Here is a 9,201-nt window from a genome sequence, read left to right as displayed (position 1 = left end):
ACTATGTTAAAAATATTAAATTTAACACAAATAAATAGCATTCATTCAAATTAAAATTAAATTTGAACTCTAAATGAGAATAAACATTTCTAACACTTTTGAAATAGCTACTGTTTTTATAGTTTTGTTAAATTAACAATAGAGGACGCTACGTATCAAACAATTCAGTTGTAGCTACTGGTCAACAGATGGCATTGTAAGTCTAACATGGCAAATGGCGTTGAACTTTAAAATGTCATACTCTTTTCATTCGGCGTTCATTGATTTGATTCATTCATCTCATTCATACAGTCAGTCAGTTTCTCGGGGTTTATGGTTGGAGGAGGTGTGTTTTTGTGTTCATAAAAATCATTTTGTTATGAACTGAATATTTGTGGTATTTAAAAAAGTTTCTTGTGTGTGACATTAGTTGATTTTTAGACATTTTTGGCTTGAACGAGCCCCCGTGTTTTAAGTGTGGTTTTTGTTAACTGTTTTATTTTACGTTTTGTATTTTGTATACACATGTGATCGATAGAAATATCGTCGCAGAATTCTTCATCTCGTGAGGGTACGTATGAATGAAAAAGTTTATTTTGTATGTTTTCGTGATGTGATATAATCGGTGCCGTCAGGGCGGTTGTTTTCCCCAATGCAGTGCACCACCCCGTGGCGAATATACATTATCGCGGGGGTTGGTGGCCGGGCACCGGTGAGGCTATTTCATTACCTATTGTGGAGCCATATTTTGGGGCTGTTACCGATCGGGTGTAGTCATATTATTGTTGCATGGTTTTAATTAAAATTGCGCATGTATCTACTCGAACTACTCAATGTTTGAAACGTATTCTTAAAACGACATGCTAGAAATTTCGTCAGATTATTTGTAAAAGAAAATAGTTGTTATTTAAGCGCTGAAAAAGAATCTAATCAATTTCGGGGTACGACTACGCAACTGTGATACAAATTATTTATAAAAAATCAATTTTAATTACTCCGTAAACATTAACGAGCAAGTGTTCAGAGTATGTTTATTGCAAGTTATCAGTATTCTATTAAACGGACGTAACTACAAAATTCCTCAAAGGACTCCAACGAATAGGTCTGGGTGGATACCTCAGTTATAAGTTATACACTACCCCGTTTATTACTGTGTAATAGGCGTGTACTATGCGTGTATTATACAAAACCTGCCTTATTATTTCACTATTAAGTTCCTCTTTAAGTTCTTCTGAGAGACATTTTGAAAATCCCATCGTCTCCACCTCTGTTTTAGCTGAACAGCGCACTACGTTGCAGAGTATTTGTTTTTATATATCTTTTGACGAAATACGCAATTCGCGTTTGTTTTTCGGGCTAGCCCAAAACCCCGAACAGCGGAGAACTTTCGCGAAATTTTTGTTGTAAAGAGTGGTGGAACGACACACCTCTTTGGGTTCTTTAGTAACAGTTTAGGATGTAGGGTGTGGTTCTAAACCTGTGTTCCAATGTAGTAAGTCTAAAATAACACATCGATCGGGTTCTACTTTTGGTCATTTTCTGATTTAGTTTGTTTAGTAATAGTACCACCACTACAACCATTTCTTGCATTGGAAGTATGTGGATGCCGTCTTAGTCCACAGGAGTGGTAAGCATCTGCAACCAACTTCAGGTAACACCCCTGTTATGTATGGAGTTAGTTATATCCATAGGCAGCAATGACCAAATACCATCAAATAGACTGACGTTAGCTCTTTCAATCGTAAAAAAGTGGCAGTACATAGTACATACATTCCCGTACATAGTAAGACTACATACCCATTTGGTACTTCTATTAAGTAAAAAAGGTAGTCTTGCCTGATAAAGCTGTAAAACCTACGGGGTAGCCTACTCCGACGTCTACTACGCATAACTACTCTACTATCTGTACAATATAAGTTTTTTTTTGCATAAATGGCCTATTTCTTAGTAATTTTCATAAAGTGCCTTAACAAACATTACCTATGTCGTGTCTCGTAACATCGATCTTGCATGCGTAAACATAATATCATATATCCGCGAGCGAACGATGTTTTGCAAAAGTGCACCTTTTAAATAATTTCAATAATGGAATAGATTTATGTATAATCAGCCGATTGCCTACAAAGTGGTTTATCGTTTCGTGGTTTGCCATAATATCGATCATAAATTCGTTATGGGCGCTCTTAGTAAGGGGAGTACGGAAATTATCGATAATGGTGAAAATTGGACCAAATGCAATTTTTTACAGGTCTTGCCATATTTTTTTATTATTCACTTGCACTTATTTTTACTAGCGTTTACGTTTGAAGTTACAGTTATATATTATAAATATTTAAAATGTATTTTCCAGGTTCCCTTTTTAAATTAGCTACATATATATTCCAATGGTATTAGTGTCAACTTGTCATTCTAGTGCTACAGTTTAAAATTCGTGACAACTTTGACCTTTCTTCTTGCTCTCACATTAAACATGACTTATCAATAGCATCATTTACTTTAGCAAATTTTGCTTAAACGAAATAAAATCTTCAAAACCTACTATATACACTTGATTTGATGTCCTTCTCAAACTCAATATACATAACTCTAAATATTCGCAATCATGCCGTGTACACATGATCACCTTTATTATTAATTTACCTGTTACCTACTATGTATTTGCACACATAATAATTATATTAGATAAACGGAAATACATAATAATTACGTTTATTATTGATTTATCTGTTGTACCTACTATGTATTTGCTCACATATATAGACATTACGCAGAAATACACGGATATAATAAACTTTGGACTGTATGTTAACAGGAACAGTTAGACCTTATCAATAACGAATATCCCAATTCGTTTAAAATCAATTCTAACTAAAGAAATAGACATATTAATAAGTATTACCAAATTTTTATCGAAAACCTGTAAAAGACCTTCCGATTTCCCTCAACGATTGATGAGCTATGGGTTTGTGGGCCTTATGCACTTATGCACATTTCCTATAACTGAATCATAATTGTTTTATCTGTCATAAACAACGAAACAAGCACTAAACCCATGAACGGAATCTATATCGGTCGTTTAGATGTTCCTCGGTCCGGGAATCGAACCCGGAACCCGCCGACCTGTGTAGTGCTCACTGTGCTACTAGTAACTAATGTCATAACGATTATGCGTCTTTCAGAAAACTTACTTTAAAAAAAAGGACAATAGTTAATGATTACTAATGACTAATCACTTAACAATTAGATAAGCGATCCATTCACAGCTTATGACGTGTAGGGCATTACCGCCATTACGCTCTATAAATAATAGTCCCCAACTCCGCCGTTGACTCAGAAATGGATTACCACTAACTAATCACCCTATTCATCCCTTCAATGGTCGTTAGTTAAGATTATAAACGATTTATGTTTTAATATTTTTATTTATTGTGTCCTGAAAGTAGCTAATGAGTAATCCTAAGCTAAGTGGACATCAATAACCATAGATACCTGCTGTCTAGTCCTACCCGCGTCCGATTATATTTGCGTTACTTCTCCTGAGGGCTAAGTTTGCTTACCATAAAAACAAATAATGCGTAAAACACGATTTATTATTCCAGAAATAGGTGTAGCGGCAGTGCCACCGCAATTGGACCACGAAAAGTTTTATAATAATACAGAAATCACATTAAATATTCAATATGTTAAAATAGAAATAACGAGGAGAATAAAACTAAAATAAGTTGATCATTAAATACTGTTGTTCCGTAGAACTATGAACAATATAACTAAAATAGAAGTTACAATAATTATGGTAAGTACTTTTCACTTGTAATTTTGCTGACGTAAAAATATACTGTTATATTAATCAGCAATTTTTAAACTTAAGGCGCAATTTAGATACCACGTGATGAATAAACATTAACTGGAATATGTTTAATAAGGATTCAGAATAAATTTTAAGTGAATTAGATACAAAGAATTCTACATACTTACCGTAGCGTAAAACACACATCATAATGTTTAATTGTGCCGCTAATTTTTAATATTAAGTTTTCACACGTTGTAGTGTTGCTATTAGTGATATTTTTGAGCAAGGGTAAAACCTATGACCTCTAGACGCTTTTAGGCATACTCTAATAGTTTATAGGCATATGACTTGTTTTCTAACTTATCTGTGCATGTTTAGGTTTTGAATCATCCAGATTCTTCCGACTAGGTTTAAGTGGTGCCTAAAAGTAAATTGGCCTTTTTCTTTCTGATGTCACCCATCCCATAACTGACCGCTCTTGTATTTATATTTCTTTACCCACCAGTATTTTGTATGGTGGCTGCTATAAATATTCATGTTTGGCGCGCTACATTTATTTATCCAGTGACATTAGTTTACATTTAAAATCGGAATAGCGAAAGGATACGGTCAAGGTTAGAATTACTAATGAAAAATAAAAGTACTGGCAAGACATAACAGAAGGGTAAAAAAGGAAAAAAGAAGGTGCGCGTGAGTCAGCGGAACGCATTCTAAAGGAGGTTGCGGTGCATTTTATCATAATGAGTCACGGCTTTGACATTCGACCTCCGAGAATCTTATCTATCTTGTTAGATCTGCGGAGATTTAGATACCGGCCAGTAATCTCGATGATTGTGGGAGACCGTGATGTGTAACGAGAAAGGTTCGTGCGAGGGCGAGTAAGGGAATAAGTGAATAACACAATACATATAGGTATTATGTTCTACATCAAATGGGTTGCCAAAATTACGAAGTAGAATATAAATGACCCTTTATTCTACCATTATTCAAACCTTCTTACTGCTGAGGATAGATAAGTTCTTATCATATGTCATTGGTTCTATGATTTAAGGAATTAAGTTGACGTTTATAAGCAGAAGGAAAGTGAGAGTTTCTTTAGAATTCATAAGTTTTTCTCACATCCTTCAAACGCCTATCTACTAGACATAAATGGGTTTGCCAGTACCTACCCCACTAGCCGGGCGAAGTGTTATTCAATTCTCGATGTATTTATATGTTATATTTGAACCCGACGTAATTAAAATATAATTATTAGCCGTAGGCATAGTTGTATACCCACAAAACATATTCTTAAATGCATGTAACGTCAAATATACAAATTAATTTTATTTGAAGCTATGATTAATTAAGTTAACAAGAAATACGAAACAAGTGGAAGCCAAACAGGCTTTAATATTACTTTGATTTTTATAATAACAGTTGACGTCATTCGTCCGGTTTGCAGGCCTTTAGATGTTTCCAAGATAACGTTCACAGATTCTGAGAACCGAAGTATATGTCAATATCAGCTGTGTCATACTAATAATAAACTTATTTCCGGAAGCTACAAGTATTGAATCTGAAGCTAATTAGTAATACTAACAATTACTGACTTAAACTACCTTATCTGTAGAGTTTAAACCGATCTATAAGTATGAAATTTTGTACAATAGCAAGATAGCGTCGATCTTGTACGCTCTTGGAGTCAATTATCACATACTTTAATAGTGAAAACACCTTAGTAAATTACGAGTACATGACTAAGAAGTGTACAGTTGTACATAGTGTCAAAAAGGACTTAAGGTGAAGCCTACCGATCCGCCCTTGGCTGTGGTAGACCGTGGACTAGACCCTTACTCTTAGAGGAGAGTCCTGTTTAATAGTATTACAAAATGGGATGCTGGTGATGCAGTAATTTTGCAATATCGAATGACGACGCAGCCACCCAGTTAGTAGGTCACACGCGTCAGGTGTTCAGGATTCTCCGAAGCAATGTTTTATAATAATAAACGAGATTGCGCGCGCATCTCCGCCCGTGTGGTGCGCGGGGCTTAATTTTTGCAAAGTCCTTTAAAGATATACTGTAGACTATAATTATGAAATCGTTGCGTGGAAGACCCGTTGAAATCAGTTTTGAGGTGTAATATCAGCTCTAACTGCCAGCTTTTTAGAAAGTAATGAAAAGTACAAAGGGTTGTTATTGTAATAATGTAAATGATCACGATCTTTGAAAATCAACAAATCGCTGTTGAAATTTATCGTTCATTTAAACTAAATAAACATTATTTATATTCACCTGTGTCCTGAGGTGATGACATATGACCACCAACAAAAAAACAACAACAAGACCTTTACCTGGCCCAGAATTGATCCTTGTTATAATCAATTGAGATGTTCACTTTCCATGTAGCACTAAATTATTATCCGTATCTAGTAACTAAACTTAAACAGCGCGAATCTATTATGTATTACATATCAGTCCTAATACTTCTAAATCTAAGAGTAAAAAGATACGCAATTGGAAATACCTAAAATAGCTTGAGTTGATATTACATAATCATCGATGGGTAAGAGTCAGTAGATAGTGAAATAGATTGTAATAAAGCATGGTGCATGCGTCATAGAGGACAGGTATACATGTCACCCGGATACCGAGAAGTGTGTGAGTAACGGTTAACATTACGTTATTTCGTAACACATTAACTCTTGCTTGATCTTAGGGTTGGGTTTAACTGTCGTCACTGCGATCTGTGTTCAATGTAATCTACTGTTACCTTGGAAACTTCCGACACTCGTTTTAAAGATATTTCAAATATGAATATTAAATGCACTGGGATTTTAGTAGTTATGTGGGGTCTGCAACCGTGACACCCTTTAACTTCGTTGTAGTTAGTATCTTATGTTCTACATTTCCTTGTTACGATAAGTTAACTATATATTTAAATTTATATTGTAGGTTCTTCATAGCGATATATTTTCTACATCGGTGTTATGTATAGTTTGGTGACAATGAAAAATAATTATTTCCCAAAACAATTTTCAATATTAAACCTTTTTATGGCTCTGTAAGCTTGTTTTCGGTTATACAAATACGCCATATTTTCTTTACCGCAATGAAATTAATTTTTAACCAAATCACGAACTACTCACCACAATGTTTACTATTAAATCAACTAATACTTCCATACATAAACGGTCAAATGTTTGTATGTTTGCATGTGGATATTGACAGTGGGCAGTGGCATTCATTCGCTCGTACGGGTCACGAGTAAATAAACGTTCAGTGTTTTTCTATGGCTTCGATTGACCACAAGTATTTGTTCTGTTATGAATAGTTCTTTAATGGACGACTATGGAACGTGACACACGTGACAAATGGAACTTTAAGCGGGAATTTTTGTTTTTGTTACATTTTATTGCTTTCAAGCTGTGAGCCTTTGTCTTAGAATTTGATTGACCTTTGCTTTAATTGACCTAATTATGAAAAGAAAACTGGACTCCTTAAAAATTTATTAACTAAAAGGGGAAATATTTATTATGATGTTTTTTATATGAAAATAGAAATTAAATATTAGGTGCTGCACACGATGATACATATTTTATGTATTTATTTGTTTAATCAGCAATTTATATTTTGAGTATATAGTTTCTGGATTTTTTCTCTTATTTGTATTGGTCTCCGACTCGTGCTAATTTTCATCAGTCAGCGTTAAAATAAATAAAAGTAAAGTTAATGTTAAGGAGGGTGGCGGGCGTGTGAAAGTGTGTCGCGGGTCAAGCCCTCATCGGCTTACAAGTCTTGCCCTATTATTCGATGTAATCTTAATTAAATCCGACCCTGTAATTGGATATCACTAATGACGGAAAATCACGATGCATCGTTAGCAATTTACATATTTTTTTCTTAAGTTGATATTTTTCCGATTTCGTTTAAAGACGCATTATCTGAAGTTTTAAAGTAGCACCGATGTTAATTGTCGTAGACAGTCGATCGCAGATTGCTATGATTCGAACATCTGCGGTTAAGATTTGTTATTAAGAAATTAATTGCCTCATATGCTTAATACTTTCGTACCTTAAAGAAATGTTATAACAAATCTTTATTAGACCAAGTATAGTATATCATAGTATAGTAGAGTATATCATGGTAAAGTATATCAAGTTATACTTCTTTCACCTGAGTATTTTTTTTATTTAATCCCATCCTTTCGATCATATAACTTTTGTATAACTCTGCGTGCGCGCATTTTCCGATTTAATTTTCTATTTGCGTTAAAGAAGTATTACTTCAAGAAAGCAAAATAAACAAGTTTTCTATATAGAAAGCACTAGTTTTATCGAAGTTTTGCTGCAATCTAGACTACTTTGTCTTTGTATTAACTTCGCTGTCAGTTTGCTTAATAAAGTTTGAAATGTTTGAGTCATTAAACCAAGTTTTAATTACTCGTGGCTAGTTCTACCTTTGACTTTGTCTGAGGGCAATATTTATAAAATGACGTAAAATAAACTCCACATAAACAATATTTACACGAAGGCATCTCTTCAAAAGGGGTTAAAACTATTTTTGGATTAATTAGTAAAAAGCTTTTTCAAGTCATGTTTAGATAAGTAGGTCAATAATTTCATATTTATACGAAGAGAACTATATTTTTAGAATAGGTATATTAATAAACAAGATATATGTTTTGAAAGTACCATATCTGTCTCACTATCGAATAATACCACGTGAATTTGTCGTAGTAAGTCAGAAGTAAGAGCAGCGTAGTAACAGGAGTTCCAACTCAAAGTCTTCAGGATCATTCTATGATGAACCTCAAGCCAACATGCAAGCTGGAGACATACTTTTCGGAGGCGTTCCAGCTTAGTCCTCAGATGTAGCGGCAGATCTGTGGCCGATCTCAGGCAGGTTTATCTAATCCTATTTCGGGTTGATTACAGGTGTCCATGTGCGGTAGTAGCCACTTAACATAGGTGGACTGCATGCTCGTGTGCTACTCATATATTATAAAAAAAACATGTATAGGTAATTAAATATGTCCGTAAGCAATATTGATCGCTTTAACATGCAAACCACCATTACATAAAAAGGCGTAGATAAAATAACATTAGAACGTATTTTAAACTGATCGTAAATCATGTTCGACTTGACTACACCCGCGTGACCGATTCACGTGAAATATCTATATAATTACTTTTTTAATATGCCCATTCGTCTCCTAATATTACCATTAATCACTAAGATATATTTTCTATTGAATAGAAAGGTCATACTAATATGGTAATTGTGTTCATTCTCTAAACGCTAATCCATATTGCTTTTCACAAAACTAAATCGTACTGTTCTTTATATATGTTGTAAGTAGAATAATAAATAACGCTTTCTACACTCACAACCCCACACTAGGATTCCCTGTATCGTTGATACCATGGACACAAATAAAGACAATACACAA

The 9,201-nt window shown here is 34.2% G+C and overlaps 1 protein-coding gene across 1 annotated transcript in view; it reads left to right on the top strand.

Moving 5' to 3' along the window:
* Positions 1-260: 260 nt before the first annotated feature.
* The window catches only part of Myo81F (unconventional myosin 81F), a 112,998-nt gene continuing 104,057 nt past the window's right edge, over positions 261-9,201 (top strand). The window contains exon 1 of the mRNA XM_073073664.1: positions 261-550. The gene's annotated coding sequence lies outside the window, so the exon portion shown is untranslated. The remainder of the gene's footprint in view (positions 551-9,201) is intronic.

Source organism: Epargyreus clarus, unplaced genomic scaffold (genome assembly GCF_041222505.1).
Source record: "Epargyreus clarus isolate Ecla_fem2 unplaced genomic scaffold, WU_Ecla_fem_2.2 ptg000006l, whole genome shotgun sequence".
Classification (NCBI taxonomy): domain Eukaryota; kingdom Metazoa; phylum Arthropoda; class Insecta; order Lepidoptera; family Hesperiidae; genus Epargyreus; species Epargyreus clarus.
This window is presented reverse-complemented; position numbering and strand designations above follow the sequence as displayed.